General features: G+C 38.2%; 1 protein-coding gene across 1 annotated transcript in view; it reads right to left on the bottom strand.

The window, feature by feature from the left end:
* Positions 1-22,500, bottom strand: part of chd6 (chromodomain helicase DNA binding protein 6) — a 235,714-nt gene that overhangs the window by 210,752 nt on the left and 2,462 nt on the right. Inside the window, exon 2 of the mRNA XM_039735928.1 lies at positions 8,906-8,969. The gene's annotated coding sequence lies outside the window, so the exon portion shown is untranslated. The remainder of the gene's footprint in view (positions 1-8,905; positions 8,970-22,500) is intronic.

The following is a 22,500-nucleotide window of genomic DNA, read 5'->3' as shown; positions in this document are numbered from 1 at the left end:
AAGGGTCTGGAACAGATTAAGGACGTATACCAAGGTTCCAATGTGTGTGTGTGTGTGTGTGTATATATATATATATATATATATATATATATATATATATATATATATGACAGCAACACTCATCACTCACAACAGTGACAAAACAATTACATTGACAATCATGTTACGTTGTTTTCAAAATGTTTCCTTTTCTTTTTCATTACTTCTTTAACACACTACGTCTCCGCTGCGAAGCGCGGGTATTTTGCTAGTCATTTATATAATGTTCTAGAGCAAGGTGGCAAAATACTACTCCCTGAAAGAACTTTTTTAAAATGGAAGGCAGTTTTGGCATCAATAAATGAGATCGGAAAAAGTAAACTATTTTTACTTTTGTTATTTGTTTATGGGCAAGTGAATTTAACTGGCGGACAAGTGGATTTTCTAAATTTACATGTCCGTGGACAAGTAGAAAAAAATTTGATTTCCACACCCCTGCCAGAGCCTATGAGAAAACTCGTAACTCCAGCCCACCTTAAATCCATTCGCACCTCTCCGCCAGCGTGTTTTGTCCTGTAAATGTGCTGATTAAGACAAGCAGCAAGCAGCCTGCTATTTTATCCCCCCACCGTCGCATAACATTCACAAGGTTCTCCCAGCTCATGCCTTATTTGATTATCTGAGAGTGAACTGCTGGAGTTTTAGAGTGGAAATAATATTTCGTTATTTGGAACACATGCATTTCATGTGTGTTCAGTTTCTACAGTAATCTGTGTAAACACATTGTTAAAACAGAAACTTTTTCATATTTTAGTAATAAATGTTACAAAATGTAGGTATAAAGTATAGAATGCGTGAAGCCTGAAGTCCAAAGATCAAATAAACACTTTCACAAAAGGTTCAAGGACGATACAACGGCTTCCGTGGCGTAGCGGTAAGATTTGCCGACTTATAATCAAGAGTCCCCGGTTCGATCCTGACTGTCTCCTATATTTATTGTTTTCAGTAGTGAGCTGCTCTTATCTATATACGTATATATATATATATATATATATAATTCACTAAGGCAAGACAACCATGAAAAGCACGCTGGAAGGGGCGTGGATTCACTAAGCAGCCGACAAGTGAGACACCTATGGCGCACACAGGAAGGAGCCACGCCCACCAACTCCAAGACCATTGGATACGACGACAACTCGCAGGGCCACGCCCACCAACTCGGATGCGACGACACAGAAAAAATAGCGTCATTTATGTTCGTCTGTCATAAAGGCCACATGCAGTGCAGGTCAGGTTAATGTCATGTACCTCCGAGCTACGTTGACTGTTCATAGAGGCATGCTTCTCGCAGAGTTGAATCACCATATGCAGCGTGTGAAACGGTTCGCGAGGGGTATCCCATGGCATCCTTAAAACAATCCTTTAAAACTGAGGTTAAAGCACAATGAAGGAATCAGTCTTTAAAAACCAATAAGCCCTGTGCCTCTGTTTCATTACCGTCTCACCTGCTTCACCAATGCAGGCCCTGCAACAGTCGAGACGCTCTGTCAGCACCTGACCTTCTCTGTGCCTGACCGGTTCACACAGAGGCAGCGCAAGAGAAAGCCGTGCCAGAGACAGACAGAGGCACACACACAGGCAGCTGGTGGGTGGCTCTCTGTGAGTTTCTCTTGCGAGCGGACACATAACCAGGCGGTGTGTATGCTTCGAGAACGAGGCTGGACGCGGCTTGCAACTGGGCACATGAGCAGGCAGTGTGTATGCTTCGAGTGCGAGGGTGGACGCGACAGGACCATCTAGGAAAAATCATGTCGCGGATGTGATTCGCTGTATGCAGTGTGTAGAACAGTTTGCGAGGGGTGACCCTGTGTCTTTCCAGAAGTGTTCAACCATCAATAAATAATTATGCAGCGTTTGTTATGCCGCGGGTTCACTATTGTGTTGTATTTTGCTCTCTCCAGAGTTCCATCTTTTCATTCACTTACTGTTATATTCTCACACTAACCTGTTTTAGACAACCGTGTCTTTCCAGAAGTGTTTACCATTCAATAAATAATTATGCATGAGATTGAGCGTGTCTCTAGGCGTGGGTAAGCCGTTGAACCCTATTCGGGCTGCAAACCGTGGAATTGCCACTAAGTGCGACTCATACGCTCCCACTGTTTTCGTCCCTACCTTTTGTACACACCCCCCTCTCACACGTTGACTGTTAATAGAGGCATGTTTCTCGTGGAGGTGAATCGCCATATACAGTGTGTAAAACTGTTTGCGAGGGGTATCCCTTGGGATCATTAAAACATTCCTTTACAAGTGAGGTTAAAACACAATGAAGTGAGCAGTCTTTAAAAACGACTTTTCGGTTTCGATGCACGACCGCGTGCAGCATAGCAAGCTGTTGTACACGCTACTGTGACGATGTGGGTTCTGGCTCCACGCTCCCATGGCTGTTTGGGAACCCTTGAACCCAACACCGTCGATAATGAAACCGAGTGAGCCAGTCAATGGAGGCAAATTGAGCATCTGAGCAAGGGGATGGTTGAAAGTACAAAAGTGCTTTTATTTAAAACCAACAAAACAAGTGTTCATAAATAGTGCAGATCTTCAATAAAATAAATAATCCATAAAAAGAACACGTGGGGGTAAAACCAATAAATAAACACAACAATCCTTTAAAAACGAAGGTTAAAATCTTCTCCTGGAAGCAGTCTTTAAAACATAAAAACAAATCCGGTGCTTTTCTGTATGCGTCTCACCTGCTTATCCCGTATGGGCCAAGCAGCAGGCAAGACGCTCTCTACAGCTGCCCTCCTCAAACACACGCAAGACTGGAGACCTCCCGATCCCTGGCTTCGGTTTGGCTCTCATCCCAGCCTCGAGACTTGGACTCCTTGGTCTCCAGGACGCTCACACCAAGGACTGCCACTCCAAGCCTCCCGACTTCCGCTGCCTTTCTGCGGCCTTCTGCGGCTCGTCGCTTTCACCTTGGTCACCCCGCTACCTGCTCGCCAGCGGAGCGACATCTACACAAACACCTGGGTGTCGGCCTAACACCCAGCTTCCTCGCAGCTGCCCACGAGCGCCGATCGCTGCGCTCACCACACGCTCCAGCGTGTCCGTCTTTCTCCTGCACCGCTTGCGTCCACGCTCCCTGTAATCTCCTTTCTCTCCAATCGATTCTCCCTCTCACCCCGAACGTTTCTTTCTTCTTTTTCCCCAACCGACTTGCGCTTCTTTTAAAAACGTGAGGGGCCATCACAGCTGCAGCATTAGCCACGGGAGCAATCACGAATGTGGGCAGTTCCTCACCTGTGCACACGGTGAGAAACGCCACATCGATGACTGCCCCGCTGCTCGCTAACAACGCCCCCTCACCAAGCCGCCTCGGGTGCGATGATTATTTATTTAAAATCAATGGCCTTTTCTCCACGAGCTGTGGACCCATAACACCACATTCCACCCCCCATAAAACTCCAGTTGCATGGGAAGGCTCCACACCACTGCCAACCCAATGCAACTGGAGCTCAGGTCCACAGCTCGGCCACTCTACACTGCACTAAAACCAATAAAAGCACTAAAACAATTCCCCACAATAAAACAAACCCAAGCCCCCTTCATAAAAACAGGACATTAAAAGAATAAGAACTTTAAAAGACAAATAAAAACGACAGCAATAAATAAATGTCCTTAAAAAGCTCAGTCTCTTAAAAATGTCCTCCTCCGGCTTGGGTACGTGGGTTCTTTCAAAAGTCAGTTACCAATCCCACTTGCTGCTCTGTCTCCTCTTCTGGCCTCCACTGCTAGCTCATCCCACCGCTGGGGATATCCCACCGCTGCCACCAAATGTGACGATGTGGGTTCTGGCTCCACATTCCCTTTGATGTTGGAAGCACTTGAACCCAACACCGTCGATAATGTTGCCGAATGAGCTAGTCAATGGAGGCAAATTACTGAGCAAGGGGAAGGTAGAAAGTGCAAAAGTGCTTTTATTTAAAACAGTCAACAAAAACAAAGACAGTGTTCATAAATAGTGCAGTTCTTCAAATTCATTAAATAAATAATCCATAAAAAAACGTGGAGTAAAACCAATAAATAGAAAAACAATCCTTAAAAACGAAGGTTAAAATCTTCTCCTGGAAGCAGTCTTTAAAACAAAAAAACAAATCCGGTGCTTTTCTGTATGCGTCTCACCTGCTTATCCCGTATGGGCCAAGCAGCAGGCAAGACGCTCTCTACAGCTGCCCTCCTCAAACACACGCAAGACTGGAGACCTCCCGATCCCTGGCTTCGGTTTGGCTCTCATCCCAGCCTCGAGACTTGGACTCCTTGGTCTCCAGGACGCTCACACCAAGGACTGCCACTCCAAGCCTCCCGACTTCCGCTGCCTTTCTGCGGCCTTCTGCGCTCGTCGCTTTCACCTTGGTCACTCCCGCTACCTGCTCGCTCAGCGGGAGCGACATCTACACAAACACCTGGGTGTCGGCCTAACACCCAGCTTCCTCGCAGCTGCCCACGAGCGCCGATCGCTGCGGCCACCACACGCTCCGCGTGTCCGTCTTTCTCCTGCACCGCTTGCGTCCACGCTCCCTGTAATCTCCTTTCTCTCCAATCGATTCTCCCTCTCACCCCGAACGTTTCTTTCTTCTTTTTCCCCAACCGACTTGCGCTTCTTTTAAAAACGTGAGGGGCCATCACAGCTGCAGCATTAGCCACGGGAGCAATCACGAATGTGGGCAGTTTCTCACCTGTGCACACGGTGAGAAACGCCCACATCGATGACTGCCCAGCTGCTCGCATAACAACGCCCCTCACCAAGCCGCCTCGGGTGCGATGATTATTTATTTAAAATCAATGGCCTTTTCTCCACGAGCTGTGGACCCATAACACCACAGCTACATACAGCAATTCGCATCCGCGACAAACATGTGTCTTCTTAGATGCTCCTGCACTTTGTACACACCCCCCTCCCACCTCGCTACACCGCACGGACGATTGTGTGTTGGTTCGTTCCGTGCATTGTTACAATGTTGCTTTTCTTGCTGATTTATTACATTACCGATTTTTCAAATGTTACATTTTCTTCCTGTGCTTAAAAATGATTAAAAAAATGGCCTGATGCTTGTTGCTAATATTATACAGTACACACATACATGTAGTATGCGTCTGTAACAGACCGTGCACATTTATAGTACTGTACTTGTAAAAGTTACCTTTTTTTTTCCACTTTTATTCTGTCAGTCACGATCACGATACATACTGCCACCCCAGGGATCTGACACTATTAGTTTCTATTTGAAACTGGGAATAACTGTAGATGTGAATAGTGTTTTGAGGCAATGGAACTGGACATTCTCTGATATGGAGGGATAAAGACTGACACACAAACGCTGATGAATCTGCCTTCTTCGTATCTCACCGTCACTTTATTTTTTTTTATTCAGTTTTATTTAGAATTACTACACACGCTATGGTTTATGATGTCAAAAAAAAAAAAAAAAAGAGACATATGATATTTGGAATTATTTATTTTATGACCTTTTAGGAGGCAAGTTCAGTACTATATGAAATCATCAATTTTAAATGTTAACAGTTCACACACACGCAAAGACAGTCCTTCCTTACATTTACGACATGTGTACCTGTTGCAATGCGCACACTTCTTTCTATGCTGTGGTTTATATTACACACCTGAAAGAAAGAGACAATATATGTGACATTTTGAAGAAATCATTTTATGACCTAAATAGTACCAATCAGAAAATATCATCGCACTAATGCAATATTATTTGAAAACAAACAGCGTGTGAATTTATGCTGGCGCTGTTACTTAAGAGTCAGATCGGGAGATTTTGTTGGGGGGGGCGTTGTTAGAGCATGATCGTGACTGAGACATTAAAGCTGAAGAAAGCTAACTTTTAAAAGTACCATAAATTTATACCCAATGTCCCATATATTTGTCTTTTTCTTCCTGCTGTGTCAACATCGTGTACCAGAAGGCATGAGCTTATACAGTGCAGCAGGATCAACGCACATGCACGGGGGCCACTGTGAAAAGAAGAGTGTTCATGGTTCGTATTGCAGAGGAACTTCATGTTTGCATCTTACTAGAAAAGGCGATGGAAAAAGAAAAGGAGGATGCAACATCGACAAGCTTCTGTTCCAAGACAGCCGCTTCCCCAGGAAAGTAAACTGAGTCAGTGTCAAGTGCCCTTTCAATGTAAAAGAAACCACATCATAGAGAAAAGTGTGCACACTGCAACAGGTACACACGTAGTAAATGTAGGAAGGACGGTTCTTGCAGCACGGAGAAAAAAAAAAAAGAGACAAATATATGGGACATTGGATATAAATTTATGGTACTTGTAAAAGTGAGCTTTTTTCAGTTTTACTCTCTCAATCACGATCAGGCTCTAACACCCCCCCAAACTTCTCCTGATCGGACTAAGTAACAGTGCCAGCATAAATTCACATCCAATCTGCTGCTGTTCGTTTTCAAATAATATGGCATTAGTGCGATGATGTCTTCACATATATCGTCTCTTTCTTTCAGGTGTGTAATAGAAACCACAGCATAGAGAGAAGTGTGTACACAGCAACAGATACACACGTCATAAATGTAGGAAGGACGATCCTTGCGTGTGTGTGTGTGAACTGTGAGCATTTGAATGTGATGATTGCATATAGCATTGAACTGACCTGTCTGTACTATTCTTTCTTCTGCATGTCCTGGAGTGGGGACTGGCAAGATTATGGGTGTTGGGAACCACACGGTCACTGATTATAACCGCAAGATGTTATGCAAATGAATATGAATACTATGAGTAATGTTGCATCCATGCCACAATGTTTTCTGAAATGTACTATACAGGTCATAAAACAAATAATTTCAAATATCATATATACTTATGACACAGTTTTTTTTTTTGACATCATGGACCATAAGGCGCATACTAATTCAGCATAAGCAGGAACACTCAATAAAACTGAATAAAAAAAAAAAAATCATGTGACGGTGAGATACGAAGAAGGCAGATTCGCCAGTGTTTGTGTGTCAGCTTTTCTCCAGATGAGAGAATGTCCAGTTCCATTACCTAAAAACACCACTCACATCTACAATTACTCCCAGTTTCAAATAAAAACTGTCAGAATCAGATCCCTGGTTTGGGGGGGTGGTAGTATGTATCGTGATCGTGACTGAGAGAATAAAAGTGAAAATTAAACTGTAATTTTTACAAGTCCTATAAATGTACACCGTCTGTTACAGACACAAACCAAGTGCATATGTGTACTGTATAATATTAACAATAAGAGCAGCTCACTACTGAAAACGGCAAATATAGGAGGCAGTCAGGATCGAACCAGGGACTCTTGATTACAAGTCAGCAAATCTTACCGTTATGCCACTGAAGCTGTTGTATTTTCCTTGAACCTTTTGTTAAAGTGTTTTGATCTTTGGTCTTCAGGTTTCATACATTATATAGTTTATGCCTACACTTTGTCATTTACTACTAAAATATGAAAAACGTTTGTTTTAAAAATGTGTTTACACAGGTTATTGTAGAAACGGAACATACATGAAATGCATGTATTCCAAATAACGATCTATTATTTCCACTCTAAAACTCCAGCAGTTCACTCCCAGATAATCAAACAAGACATGAGCTGGGAGAACTTTGTGAACGTTCTGCGTCAGTGGAGGGATGGAGTTGCAGGCTGCTTGCTGCTTATCTTAATCGAAACATTTACAGTACAAAAGACACTGACAGAGAGGTGCGGACGGATTTAAGGTGGGCCGCATTTACGAATTTTCTTGTAGGCTCTGGTAATTCTAGTATTGATAAAAATAGGAACAAAGTGCCGTAAAAAGACATGTCTTGTGTGGGCTTTCTTCACTTGACAGCTGCAGCATGAGCAAATACAAGAGAAAGCAGTTTACTTTTATAAATTCAGTAGAGGTGATTATGTGTTTTCATTCCCATGCAAATTTTGCACTCCACCTGTCAAATGGCACTAAAATTAAATACATGCAAGTCTAAAACATGGACCCACCAGGTCATGTTTCCCAACGTTCAAAAGCATAGTGTGGTCCATGTGACCTTGCAATGGCCTGCAAAATACAGACAAACTGAATACAAATGGAATGTGCCAATTTTGAGCTGCAGTAATTTGGCATTAGGTTCTAATTTCCATGTAAACATCAAAAAAATTTTAATTTTTTATACTAAATGTTTAACAAATTTCTTGGATTTTGACATCATTAACATGAATGAGCCAAGAAGTGTTAGACCCTGCTTTGTTCCTAATGCTGCTTGGAAGTTGGTAGGCCACTATTTCCCTGAATTAATAAGGTTTGAAGACGTTATCTTATCAGAATGAATGTAATAATTTAAAATTATGTACAACTACTGTTTTGGTGTTTTTACAAGTAGTAGTACAATTTTTTGAAAAAGACTTACAAGGAAGAAATTTCAAAGGAACTCTTGTATGGTCCTGAACTAAGAAGCTCAATAACTAAAGCTAGGATTTTTTGCAATTATTTTACTATTTAATACTGTTAATAATTTTTGAATAATTTATTTCTCCTTTCATGTCTTAATACTTTGCAGAATAAATTATGGTTGCTCAATTTTTGACATCCTGTTCCTTTTTGGTGTCACAACTTCCTGCATTATGTTTCTGATAATAGGTTGGAAAACCCCATAATAATGAAAGAAGAATTCTAGAAGAATTAACATAAAAAAGTATATATAATTGAAAATGTTTCTTTATATTAAAATGCTCTTAGCAGTACAGCATCAGCTGTGCTCATATAAGTAGCACTGCTACAGAATACACAGATTCAACTTTAAATCATTTCAAACATAATAAATAAACAAATATTCAGAGAGCAAAGCCCAGATTCCCAAAAATATATCTATGTTTAACTCACAGCTGACTGCAGTTTCCGAAGTCATCCTTGAAAAACAGCCACTTGAGAACTGTTCATTCACTACCTGTAAAATAAAAACAGCAGAATGGTGATGCAGTGACCTGCTCTATGGCCTCACTGTCCCAGAATCCTGCATTCAGTTACTACCACAATTTTAACAGTATGTACATTCTCCGTGTCCATGTGAGCTTTCTCCAAGATATGGTTCCCTGCAGAAAAAGGTTGCAGGCCTGGTTTTGGAAATGCATGTGTGTGCTTGAACATTCTATGCAATCAGGTGACATTCACCAATGGTAGATTTATGCTTTTTTCCTGATGCTTCCAAGATGGACTGCTGTTCCCCGTAACTAAGAAAGTTCAAAATAGACCTGGGGCCTCATGCATAACACAGTGCGTAGAATTCACACTAAAACAAGGTGCATGGACAAAAACAAATACAGTCATGGCCGAAATTATAAGCACCCCTGGAATGTTCCCAGAAAATGCAGCATTTCTCCCAGAAAATTGTTGCAATTAAACATGTGTATACCAAAACATGTGTATTTCCTTTATGTGCACTGGAACAACACAAAAAACAGAAAAAAGGCCAAATCTGACATAATTTCACACAAAACTCAAAACCGCCCATTTTTGGAGTTCTGTGTGACATGATTTGAGTAGTGGACACTTTGATGTTTATGAATGTTCAAACTCTCAAAAGCTGGATGCGAAGTTATCGATGAAACCGGTTGTATGCTTACAACGCTTGACAGATGCCGAATGTCACTTCAACACAAGTCCTGCAAATACTAACGTCATTGAAACAAACCATGAAACTCAAATCGATTATGACAGCAGCAATCCAAGCTGTGAGATTTCTGACAATATTGCTTTTCACATGGCCAACTGTACGTTGCATGCTCAAGAGTAAGCTCAGCACACAGCTTGGTCGTATTACGACCAGAGGGCCGAACTGACAACGTGGCATACAAAGAGATCCTTAACAAATAATTATTGGTATATTTTCCCTCAGTTTAAAAAGGTTTACTTTTCTTCATGATAAAAATTTTAAGGCAGTACTTCGCCGCTGCAAAGCGCAGGTATTTTGCTAGTTATAAAATATAAAGGAGACAATTTCTTTCTAGGATAAAATGCTACTGGTATGTGTGTGTGTGCCGACTTATACACCTTCACATTTCAATTTTTTTTTAATATTTGTTATGAACATTGTTTAAATGCTTTCCATAAGCTGTTAGGTGATTGAAGTGGGGTGACAGAGTAGCGCAGTGGTTGGCACTGTTGCCCAGCAACAGGAAATAAAGGTTCAAATTTGCATATTCTCTGCATGGAGTAAAATGAATGTAAGCAATGAGAAGAAAAGAGTGTGTAAATGCTTTAAATAGTAGATGCTAAATAATAACACTTGAGTAAGTAGAAGTTGTTAAAGAAAGTTGTTAAATATTTTTATAAGCAAAGTTTAAATAAGTTTGATGACGTTGAGTAATGTGAAAGAGATCTCTGTGAGTGAAGTAAATTTGAAGGAAAATAAGTGAATCTGGGAATGTTTAGTTAAAGACCATGTATGAAAATATGTGGTGTTGTTGGAAACGATGAGACAATTGATAAAGGAGTACATAAAACATATACAGTATGTTTTGAATTTCAACTTAAAAATGAATATGATTAGGTCCAATGAAACATTTCCAGATTTAGTATAAATGTTTGTACCTTTTTCCATTCAGTACTGGCCACAGTAATTAAATTAAAGTAAAACAAAAAAAACATATTCTCTAAGATTAAAATTTTAAAAGAAAACTGGTGATAAGCACTGGCTTCCGGTCTAGGTAGTGTTCCATACTAAGATATGCTGTACAAAAGGGGGCTTAACTAACAAAAAGGGTAGACTGTGTTTCTTCTGCAGATCACTCTTGAGAAGCTGCAAGAAGCATCTCGGGTGACATCAATGAAAAAGCGTGCATAAACAACTATCCTTAACAGGAGGTTATGGGGGAAAAAAAAAAAATCAATATTAAGCATAGCTAAATTTTACATATCAAAATTTTTTTTTTAAAGCACAGTATGCAATGGTGCGATGGTCTAACCATCATGAGAGCATTTTTAAATAAAAAAGTAAGATTTTAGTGAATTTTATTATAAGACATTTCATATAGTGTGAGATGTTGATTTCTTTTCCCATCACTCCTTGTTCACAAGAACAGTAATCCCTCGCTATATCGCGCTCGACTTTCGCAGCTTCACTCCATTGCATATTTTATACGTAAGCATTTCTAAATATATAACGCTGATTTTTCGATGCTTCGCGGGTTTCTGCGGACAATGTTTCTTTTTACTTCTGGTACAAGCTTTCTCAGTAGGTTTGCCCGTTTAATTTCATACAAGGGACACTATTGGCGGATGGCTGAGAAGCTACTAATCAGAGCACGCAGTTAAGTTCCTGTGTGCCGATTGGCTCAGCGACGGAGTGACAAATTCGATTTGGCTGCATTAACCAGGAAGTCTTGTCTCCCTCATTCTGCATCAACGTGTTTCACTGTGTAAAGAGTTAACTTTTGTGCTCTTTTGTGTTTATCTTTGTGCATAGTCAAGCCCTTCATTATGGCTTCAAAACGATCTGCTCATGCTACTGCTTCAGGGGCCGTGCCCAAGCGCCAACGTAAGATGCTAAAAGGTAAAAGTTTTGGATATGTTGAAGGAAGGGAACAGCTACACTGCTGTAGGATGCCATTACAGCATCAATGAGTCCACGATTCTTTTTATTTAAAAAGGAAGAAACGTATATAAGATCTACGGCCGCAGTGTCCTTTAACAAGGGTGCAAAACAAGTTGCAAATGGATGTAATAAGGCGGTAGTCCGATGGAATCTGCTTTAGGCATCTGGATTGAAGACTGCCGGAAAAAGAACAACGGCGGTGCTACACAGTCACCTGAAGAGGCTCCTTTAGAAGAGCTGTAACGCTCTCCTTTGTTGTGCAGTAAAATTAAACTCATCGTTATCAGACAAGTTGTCGTGTCATTGTTGGTGAGTAATTTTCTACATACAGTATTTAGTACATGTACATATGTTTAGTGTCACTGTACACACATTTTACTGTACACAGTTTTTCTTGCATTGTACGTATTTATTGCGGGTGGCCTGTCTATCGTAATGGCTTTAACATATGTGATATTGGAGACGCTTGATATCTTTAAAATAATATTTAGGTTTTACTGTATATAAACAGTGTGTTTATATACATAATTTCAACGAATCTTACCTAATATCTAAGAGAATACAAAGGGTTTATGCTGTATAACTGTGCGGGAAATGTTTATAAAAGTGTGGGAGAGTTTATAAGGGCTTAAAATACAGGTATATAAAAATAACCATATGAACATATGGTTTTTACTTTGCGGATTTTCACCTTTCGCGGTGGGTTCTGGAACGCAACCCCTGCGATTGAGGATGGATCACTGTAATTTGAATATCTTAAGTGTGAAATAGAATGTTATTGTTTGAACGACTACATAGTCGATACAAGGTTTAGCTTTATTTTCTATAATCTGATGCTCTAATAAATCATTCTGGACACTTGTTAAATTCTAAAGTCATAGGAAGAAATGTATGTGTCAATTTAATTAGTAAAATATTAGCTTAAAGAAAATAGCTGGGATATGAATATAGAAACTGTTTAGCTTTAAGATTAAAAGTTGAGAGGTAATAATAGATTATTTTACAATAATTGTAACTTTTCAAAATAACCTGTTGGCCTTAAATGAAATGTGAAAAAGACTGTACATAATTGAAAAGTATTCGGTAATTAGACAAATTTGGGAATGAGGCTGTAGAGCTTAACTGTTTTAGTGTATTAATATCTCATTTCCAAAATTAATTAGGAATTTACCAGTCCAGACTGTGGATTTCATCTTTAACTTCTACTTGCTATGCTGACTGAAAAATGTTCTCTGGAGGACACTGGTATTATATTACATTTATTATGAAAAGGGGATCGAGAATGTCTGTCTAGGCTCCAGTTCAAGACTGGAATAAGAAAGGAAAGTAAATTACTTTAAAATTTTCTACAGTAACCTCCACAGAACACGACTCTAGCTAATAACCTCCATGCCACTCTACTTTCTCTTTTCTTTGGTTTGGTTTGGAACTCCTGGACATATTTGTGTTCTCTATAGGAGAACTACAACATTTGGCTCTTGCTAAGTTGTAATAATTAATGGGAATGGATTCAGAAGTTTTCACTGACCGATACCTTCTTGCTCCACACTCCCTCTAAGGGGTGAAAGGTTGACATATTTAGTTTCCAAAGTTATTTTCATAACAGCAAAGTATGTTATGGGCCAATAGTTTGACTATTTTGAGACAATTGAATGCTTTTTCTTAGGTAAGTAGATATATTAAGATTGACTTTATATTGTGGGGATTTGCTTGTAATCTATACTAATAAAAGGCAAAGCCCTCACTGACTCACTCACTCATCACTAATTCTCCAACTTCCCGTGTAGGTGGAAGGCTGAAATTTGGCAGGCTCATTCCTTACAGCTTACTTACAAAAGTTAAGCAGGTTTCATTTCTAATTTCTACGTGTAACGGTCATAACTGGAACCTACTTTCGACCATATATATGGCCATTGCCGGCGGCTCGGTCGCTGAGTGAGGCGGTATTACGTGGGAGACGTGATGATGCGGGACGCAAGTACGTAGAGAACAAGTAAGAGCTCCAAAGAGCGCTGACAAAAAAACGGATTAAACAATTGAGAAGGCAGCAAAAGAATATGAAGCAAGTGACGCATACAAGCATATTCATGAGTGAGTTTAAATTAAGTTCATTGACAGGCTGCCGTTGGCGTTTGTCATGCCCACGACGCATACCATATTCGCGAGATACAAGTTTAATGAGAAGATGCAGGGTTTAAACAAGACTTCTGATCACTTTGTAACAGAGTTTAAATTGCTGGTATGCCAGCTCTGAGCTAACATTAAATAAGGCAGTGGACATCGCAAGATCGCCCGAGATAGCACAAGCACAGCTGAGAAGCTTCGATGCATGTACTCCGAGCGGCTAACGTGAACTGACTTTGCAGGACTGGGAAAGGTTAAATTAAGTTCATGCACACGCTACCGCTAAATATTTGCAGGCAAATCCACAGCTTAATACCGGAAATGCCTGTTAAACATCTTAGATTCACGAGCACCAATTTGGGTAGTGATCACTTCGATGAATGAAACCGGTTATCTTTACGACGGTTGACACACACGGAATATAACTTGAACAACTCATCCTCCAAATACGAACCTGATTGAAAGAAATAATGATAATCAATTCCTCATAACAGTGACAAAATTATTACATTGGGGTATGTATGTATATATATATATATATATATATATATATATATATATATATATATATATATATATATATATATATATATATATATATATATATATATATATATATATATATGGTGGGAATTTAACGCATTAATTGCGATTAATTAATTTGAAAAAAATAACGCATTTAATCACACTTTGCATTCCAAGCAAAGGGGAACTTTTGTCAATGCATGATTTCCTGGTACACCGATTACATTGATGCACACATCAGACCTACAAAAATGCAATAGTAGGAAGAAAGCGATCAGAGGCAAATTTCATTTCAAAAGACTACCTGACGGAAGCCTTGATAAAAGCGTTGTTTTGTGCAAACTGTGCAAAAAGGAGTTTGCATACCACCGATGCGCTTCAACCTTACAGTACCATCTAAATGCAAAACGTGTTGCAGTGAGCACGTGCCAAGAGACTATTTCAAGTAAAATTCAACAGCTTTATGACACTGAAAAGCAAGCAAAATTGCATGCATTACAGAAGGCGGACTTTGTGGCTCTTACTGGGGATCATTGGAGTTCCGTGACCGTTAGCATTTCTAATTATATCCAATTACAAAATGTTCAATGATCACACTGTTTTAGCCTAATGTACAAAATAATTTTGGCTAAGGTTACTCAGAGTTTAAAGGTGAAGCTAGTCAAATTACCTTTTATGTTTCTGCCTTATTTTTTTAAGAAGAAAAACTGCACTTTATGTTGAAATTATTATTATTATTATTTAAAGACAATACCATTCTAAAAATGTACTTAAAGTACTTAAAATACCACTTTATTTTTAAGTCTGCCCAATTTTAGCCAGGGATGATATTTTTGTTTCTGTTTTGAATTGAAATGCAGTTTAAATGTATTTTTTTTTTCAGAAATTAAAACAGCTTGAGTTTACAATATTCATGTCCATGTCTATTACTTGATTTTGTCCCCCACTAAAACTCTTTTAAATTAAAAACAAATGTGTGTATATATATGTGTGCATATATACACATACATATACACACACACACACATATGTATATATACTGAAAGCTGTTATCTTTACAACGGTTGACAAACACGGAATGTAACTTGAACACAACACGTCCTCCAAATACGATCATGATTGAAAGAAACAATGATAATCAAATCCTTGATGACAGCAACACTCATAACAGTCACAAAACAATTACATTGACCATCGTGTTACGTTAGTTTTACATAGTTTCCCTCTTTTTCATAACGTATTTAACACAGTACTTCTCTACTGCGAAGCGCGGGTATTTTGATATATATACACATTTTTACATATATATATATATATATAAAAAAAAATGTATATATATGTGTATGTATGTATGTACTGTATATATATATATATATATATACACACACACATACATACGTGGATGTATGTGTGTGTCTGTGTGTGTGTATATAACAGCAACACTCATAACAGTGACAAAACAACAATTACATTGTCAATCACGTTACGTCATTTTTAAAATGTTTCCTTTTCTTTTTCATTACTTCTTTAACACACTACTTCTCTGCTGCGAAAGCGCAGGTATTTTGCTAGTGATGAATATACTTTAAATTGAGTAGAGTCCACAACAATGCCCAAACTAGACACAACTATAGGCGATTTTTTTGTATTGAGGTATCTATTTTAGAACATAATGGATATAATGAATAAAAACTTATGTATTGTACTTGCCACCTAAAGAATTTATTTTTGACCAAGAGATGAGCAGAGACTAGACAAAAGGACCATCTGTTTTACCAATAGTGTTATTTTTGATAAGGGGTACCCCCCTACCCCATCTATACAGGCCTAATATCTCACGAGACAGTATTTTTGTGACCCATAAGTCACTTTTAAAAAGTACAGACGGAAGTATTGAAATATTGACTAATATGGAACAAAACGTTTAAGTCTTTGCACCAGCAGGTAAAAGCGGTTTATCCTAGGATGATGTTTATGACAGCACTTGAATTTGAACCTGGAGACTGAGCTGTGTCAAAGGTCTGCAGACAAACAAATCATCCGACTCCAAGGGAAAACGAGCAATAAGAGAGAGGGATCAAGCCGTGGACCAGGTCATTGACCAACTGACTACAGACAACGTACTTAAATTCTAGTGCAAGGGATCATGGGTTCCTGCAGCTAACTACTTAAATGTGCAGGTGACCACTAATGCTGAATGATCATTGTGGGGCCAGAATCATTGAGGATAGCCTATATGGCATCCAGATCAGGGAATCATTCTTTAGATCAAGAGTTCCAGATATTGATATCCTTTGCTTTGGGGTATTAGACCTCAAAACCTGATACACATTTTTACTAAGCAGGGTTCTATGTTCTTTGCAGGAGCCCTCTTTAACTGCCCTTGATATATGGCACTCATTTGCAATTTTATGGCAGTTGTTGACCAAGTACTTGAATTCTTCTTGCCCTAGGAGTCGGAACCATATACGTGTGTTTTATACAGATTAGGAATAGGGTTACAATAAGAAATTACTCCTTACGTTTTAGTGGGACTTTATGAAGTCCCAAAGGGGAAATGTGGAAGAACAATTTTAGGATAACACAGCATTCACCTTTAAGAAATAGCATAAAGGGTTAATAAATGTCTAAAACCAGATAAAGGTCAAGTGAACAACAAAATGTACACTGAAATACGAGAATTGGTTTAGGAAAATTACTGAGATGGTCAAGTAAATAAAGACTGCGCCATAAGAAAGGTTGATGTAATACACAAAATGTACTAAAGGATGACTAAGAGATGACTAAGAAATCAGCAGATGTCCTATAAACGGGAATGGACAGTTGTTATATGCACAGAAATGTCAAGGGTGGTGGCACAACTCAAAGGTATAAGAACCAGAATATAATAGACTTTTATTTTATATAAATCCTTTGGGTGCAAAACAATGAACCAATCAGAGTAAAATGTATGCATTGATTGACACTGTATGTAAATTTAACAGTTTATAAAATTAACCTCTATTCGTTGTTTCTCTGACCATTCTGGCCATGCTGTAACAGACTGCCTTTGAAGAATGCTCCCTCCAAGGCATTTTGCTGAGTAGTAAATAAAAGATACAATTAACAGCTTTTCTCCTGCCTGATAACCGAATTGTCCTGTTAGAGGATGTTTCTTTCTTTAATAAGATGTTAAATTTTGATCACATTCCACACTCAGATACAGTGGGTTAAAATACTCCGAGTCAGGTGCACTGAAAGTAACAATGTTAAAGCAGCTATAATATTTGGAATAGTTTGGCAATTCTGTGGACCATAATATTGTTACAGCTTGCTTATAATCAGATGCCTTAAAATTTAAAAACGATATGAAGTTATTTTCAGTGTATTTGATAAAGCCACGTCAGGGATATAAATCTAAAAAATAAAGGTAAACCACACAGGAACAGTAGCACTGCTTTCACGTGGGTGCTGCCAGTTTGCAAAACCAAGCCGAAAACTTGTGTACGCAATGGTTTGAGCTGGCGTGAGAATGTGCGTATCTTTACCCCAAGCTTAGTTTTTATACATCGCGATGCGAGCATGAAAATAAGCGTACGCAACATTTTTGTGCATACTCACCGTTTATATAAAAAGGCCCCTAGTGCTTTCTTCTCCTTACCAAAAACTAACCACCTGATCAATTCCATAAAGATGATGTAATGATTATGTCATGCAATCTGTGCATAAAATATTTAATAAAAATTTATTTTTTTGCTTTACAGAAAGAAAGATTTATTCCTGAAGTTTAATTTTCATTTCAGCATATTTAAGTTCTACCTCAGATAAACTAACAAATGTGAAGTGCACAAGCAAGTAATGTAGAAATATTAACCAAGTTCAGGCACTTATACCAAATAAAACTTTCTTTTAATTCTACTAATCAAACCATTTGTTTGCAAGAGGAGGTATTCTACCTAAAAACTAAAACTGCAACACACCTATGCCTATCAAGTTAATGCAAAAAATAAAAAAAATCAAAACCCAATAGACCCTGCATAACCTAAATTAAGCAAGTACATAAGCTGCAAGATGGGCACTGGGTCAAACCCAGTTGGGAGCCTTCAATGCAGATGAAACATTTAGGCCCTTACGTGTGTTGTAAAGAGAACATGCCAGCAGCAAAAGATGATGACATAAGAACAAAGCAAAGTGATGTGCAGATGTATGCCAGAGGAGAGTACAACCTTCAGACTCCAACTTCTGCCTCAGGATTATGAGCAGCAGATACAGGTCTCAAAACACAGAAGTGAGCATGCCTAACACTGCCAAGTCACATACTAAGGTCTGTTGGGTTCCAAGATGACAGAATAAAATAAGGAAATGAAAAACAAAAATCACAGATCATGCAATGCAATCATATTCATATGAAGACTGCACAAATATCCTACAAGTGCATTTCCCCTTCACACTAGCACATAATGAACAGAAAAAGATTTTGATCTAATAATCCACCTTAATAAAAGCACGTAAGTAATAAAAGTATGCGTCTGTTTGGTTGCTATGTCTAAGTCATTCTATTAGAAGGCACACCACAAACATGAACACTGCTTTCACGAATCCCATAACAGATGGCACATAACAGACACATACATCACAGGTGCCCTGTACACATTAACTCCAAGGTTTTCATGGATTACTTAGATTTCAACCAGTCGTAGACAGGTAATGCAGCTAGTGACTTATAATTGTTAAATGCCTCTATTTTCTGTTTGCTAGTTTTGTGGTCCCCAATCTAAATCCTGGGTACTTTGTGTGCCAGCAGGTTTTTGTTACAACCATATTCACAATCAGTGAAAATAATTGATAATACTTAATCTCATTTAGTTTGCTGGTCTTTTTTTCTTCTCTTAATCTTCATTTAGGAAAGCACATCTATATGAATTTTACATTTATAAAGACATTTAGAAAAAGTTTTATTTTTGCTGTAGCTTTAAATGCTTAACTCTCTTTAGGTGTTTCCTATTATTTTTACCCCTTTGCTACATAGTTTGCTCCCTTCATTGAATCCTAATAATAACAATCAAAAACAAGCAGAGTAGACACCTAGGCAAACAACACAGAACCATGAAAGGATGAAAGTACTTCAGCAACTGACCAACTAATTGGTTAATAATGTATGCAATAACCATAGCACCTGGAAAAGCAGAGTGAAAACCAGGATTAAAATAATGTTAAAAATTACTCTCATATAACTGCCTATTACATTTTAATAAAAATTTACCAAACTTAAGTTTTGTAATTTGCATGCTTACTGCAAAACACAGAAACTGTGAAATAAACAGCTCACTTAATTAGGCTAGGAGTTCAAATTAAAAACAGAAGTCGATTAGAACAAAAACATTTGGCCACAATTGGATCCCCAGGACTAAGTTTGATAACCTCAGAGTTAAATGAAAATAAAAAATATTTAATTTGATTAAATATAATAAAAATAATGCATAGACTAGTTACACAAGCTCTTTTAAATCGCTTAGCCACAACTATAAAGTTTACCACACACAATGCATATTTCAATACACAGTTATACTTACAGTGGATTCAGAAAACATTCACACCTGTTCACCTTCTGCACATTATGTTGTGTTGTAGATTAAATTTAAATGGATACATTTCCAAGTTTTACCCATCAATCTAGACTCAATAAGTCGTAAGGAGAAAACTGAAAATGTTTCTGGAAAGGTTTAAACGTACTCAAAATCAAAAACTGCAATTTCTCATCTGTGTTTAAGTAACATAAGAAACAATCCATATATCCGCCCATTTATTCAATAAACTTATGAAAATGTATTGTCACTGGAAACTGATGCATGATAAAAAAACTCAAGAATCATCCCTGCTGCTCTATCACAGACTAGACTCACTGAAATATCTATACTCACTCATGCCGGTCAAATTTAGAGGTGTCATTCATTCAGACATACTGAGAAACAACTTGCACACATCTGGAGAGAATGTGCAAACTCCAGACACACAAAGACCACACTACCATTCAAAATCAATTACCCAGAGTTATAAAGTGCTGACCACTGTGCCCCTTAGAATCATGGCAGTGACTTGCTTATTCGTATTTGTGCTCACAGCAAGAATACAACAAAAATGCAAATAAAAAAAATTAAGTAAAAACATGCTGTAAAGAGTGAAACAATATACTATAAAGCAATGTGAAACATACTGAAAAATGAATATTTGATGCCAGCAATATGTGAAAGGGAAATACAAAAATGTAGTTCTCATTTAACAAGGTTAAAAAAAAAACTATGGATTTTTCTTAGTTATTCATCAAAATGACTTCACCATTTATAGACATGAATTGCACTGCACACACACAATATAAACATAGACATGAAAGTGGATGTGAAGTTAATAATGAGTTCTGCTCCTGCAGGACAGTTGGAACAACCCTAATTTGGAAAACATTGGGATTGCAAATCTCATAAACCCATATTTTATTCATAATAGAACATAGAAAATATAAATGTTTAAACTGGGAAAAGGTACCATTTTAAGAAAAGAATAAGGTAATTTGGAATTTGATAACAGCAACACGTTTCAAAAAGGGCCACGTTACTTAGTATCGACTCTCCTTCCAACAATACTCCGTAAACATCTGGAAACTGATGTGACCAGTTGTTGGACCTTTAAGAGAGGACTGTTGTCCCATTCTTGTCTGATATAAGATTCTAGCTGCTCAATGGTCCTGGGTCATATGTCATATTTCTGGTTTCATGATGCACCAAATTTTTTCAGTTGGTGAAAAGTCTAGACTCCAGGTGGGAGAGTTCAGCACCCAGACTCTCCTACTGTGAAGCCATAATGTCTTAACAGATGAAGTACGCGATTTAGCATTGCCTTGCTGAAATATGCAAGGCCTTCCCTGAAAAAGATGTTGTCTGGAAGTGAGCATATGTTGCCCTAAAACTTGTACCTGTACATACCTTACAGCATTGATAATACCTTTTCCAACTGTCAGTTCCAAAGGCACTAATGTACCCCCATACCATCAGAGATGCAGGCTTTTAAACTGAGTGCTAATAACGAGCTAGATGGTCCCTCACCTCTTTAGTTCAAAAGATGAAGCATCCATGTTTTCCAAAAAGAACTTCAAATCTCGATTTATATGACCACAGAACAGTTTTTGCCTCAGTTCATTTGAAATGAGCTTTGGCCCAGAGAAGACAGTGGCATTTCTGGATCATGTTTGCATATGGCTTCTTCTTTGCTTGATAGATGCTTAACTTGCACTTGCGGATGGCACAGCAAACTGTGTTCACAGACAATGATTTCTCAAAGTATTTCTGCAATGATTTCCATGACAGAATCATTCCTGCTTTTAATGCAGTGCTACCTGAAGGCCCGACGATCACGGGCATCCGATACTGATTTTCACTGCAGATTCTCGGAATCTTTTGATGATAGTATGTACTGTAGATGATGAGATATTCAATGTCTTCACAATTTTACACTGAGGAATATTATTCTGAAATTGCTCCACAATTTGTAGACATAGTTTTTTGCAGACTGGTGAACATTTGCTTATCTTTACTTATGAGACACTCTGCCTCTCCAAGATGCTCTTTTTATACTCAACCATGTTACTGAGCTGTTGCCAATTAACCTAATTAGTTGCAAAATGTTCCTCCAAATGTTTCTTTGGAGTACCATTTACTCTTCCAGGCTTTTGTTGCCCCCATCCTAACTTTTTTGATATATGTTGCTGCCATCAAATTAAAGTTGAGCTAATATTTTCCATGATATAATAAAATGTCTTAGTTTCAACACTGATATATGTTCTATGTTCTATTGTCAATAAAATATGGGTTTATGAGATTTGCAAATAATTGCATTCTGTTCTTATTTACATTTTACACAGCATCCCAACTTTTTTAGAATTGGGGTTGTACTTAAAAATGTTGTCTTAATGGAAAAATTGACAAAAAATGTATAATCCTTTATCACTTAATTAAATGTATTAAAATGTAAAAAACAAAAGCTAAACAACAGCTGATGCAATGAGGTGGGGGACACGTGTTTTACATCTGGTTTTGTTTATGCACATTTTAACCTAGAAGTACAATGCAACAGTCCTTGTGCAGGTTTAATTTATCTATAACGAACTGTCCAAATAGCTTGACCCCAAGCCTACGGAGCATTAACACATTACTTTTGTAGATTTGTTAGCTGCATGCAGTGGTAGACTAAGCTACAGAAGAATCAT

The sequence above is a fragment of the Polypterus senegalus genome, chromosome 14, assembly GCF_016835505.1.
Source record: "Polypterus senegalus isolate Bchr_013 chromosome 14, ASM1683550v1, whole genome shotgun sequence".
Classification (NCBI taxonomy): Eukaryota; Metazoa; Chordata; class Cladistia; order Polypteriformes; family Polypteridae; genus Polypterus; species Polypterus senegalus.
This window is presented reverse-complemented; position numbering and strand designations above follow the sequence as displayed.